The sequence below is a fragment of the Panthera pardus genome, unplaced genomic scaffold (assembly GCF_024362965.1).
Source record: "Panthera pardus isolate Hobbes unplaced genomic scaffold, ASM2436296v1 HiC_scaffold_24, whole genome shotgun sequence".
Lineage (NCBI taxonomy): Eukaryota > Metazoa > Chordata > Mammalia > Carnivora > Felidae > Panthera > Panthera pardus.
Genome location: NW_026526810.1, coordinates 9,279,777 through 9,281,142, shown reverse-complemented (window position 1 = coordinate 9,281,142; position 1,366 = coordinate 9,279,777). Strand labels below are relative to the sequence as shown.

At 31.5% G+C, this 1,366-nt stretch overlaps 1 pseudogene; it reads right to left on the bottom strand.

Moving 5' to 3' along the window:
• Window positions 1-595: 595 nt before the first annotated feature.
• LOC128773377 (U2 spliceosomal RNA) lies at window positions 596-736 on the bottom strand (annotated as a pseudogene).
• Window positions 737-1,366: the final 630 nt, after the last annotated feature.

The following is a 1,366-nucleotide window of genomic DNA, read 5'->3' as shown; positions in this document are numbered from 1 at the left end:
ACATGGTATAGCAATATCAAAGTTGACCATATACTCAACCATAAGTCAAATCCTAACAGAATTCCATGTAGTAAAATTATAGAGTGAAATAAAGCTAGAGATCAATGATAAAGTTTATTATAAAGCCCCCAAATGTTTGGGAACTAAACAATATATGTCCAAATAACTCAAGGGCAAAATTAAATCACGATGGAAATTTAAAATTATTTTATGAAATGAAAATGAAAATGTGGCACACCAACGGAGGCAGGAGGTAGTTAAAACCATGCTTAAAAGGATAAGTCCATATGTCAGAAAAAAAGATAAACTGAAAATGAATCAGCTATTGATTTTATTGATAGAACCTAGAATAGAAAGTTTAAAAATATTAAGTTAAAAGAAAGAGGAAAGGAGATAATAATAATTACAATAGTAGAAATTGGTCAAAGGTGGAACAAATATACAACAGAAAAAGTTACAAAGCTATAAGTTGGCTCTTTGAAAAACTAAACTCTTACCAAGTGTGATTAAGAAAGAGAGAAGACACATACTGCCAATATCAGGAATGCAAAAAAGGAATTACCACATATCTTACAGACAATTACAAAAAATAGTGAAAGGATATTATGAACAACTTTGTTTCAGTAAATTTCAGAATGTAGGTAAACAGAAATTTTCTAGAAAAATACAACTTACCAAAATGGAAACAGGGAAAAAATTTCTACACTTGATCTTAGCCAAAAGGCCGAGAAGTGATCAGGGAGAAAATTTCTAAAATCTATATAATTCTCTATAGATTAAATAAGTTGATTTTGTAATTACAAAAATTCCCACAAAGACATCTCTTGACATGCTGGTAATTCTTCCAGGCATTTAAAGAATAAATAACACTGAATGTGTACAAACTTCTCTAAAAAATAATATAAAACAAAACAGAGAACGTATGTCATCTTGTTTTATGTGGCTAGTACTTTGAAACTAGATCATGACATGAACATTTATAAGAAAGGAAAATTATAGGCCATTTTCAAGGACATAAAGCCAGGGCACCTGGGTGGCTCAGTTGGTTAAGCATCTGACTTCGGCTCAGGTCATGATCTCATGTGAGTTTGTGAGTTTGAGCTCTCTGCAGTCAGGGCAGAGCCCCCTTTGGACCCTCTGTCCCTCTCTGTCTCTGCCCCTCCTCCATCTGTGCATGCACATGCACTCTGTCTCTTTCTCTCTCTCAAAAATATACATTAAAAAATATTTTAAAAATATGTAAATACAAAAATTGTAAATAAATCTTAGCAAAATGAATCCAGCAATATTTAAAAAGATAATATGTCATTTTGAATTTGGGTCCATTCCAGAAATATAATATTTAACCTTAAAAAATTAATCTATG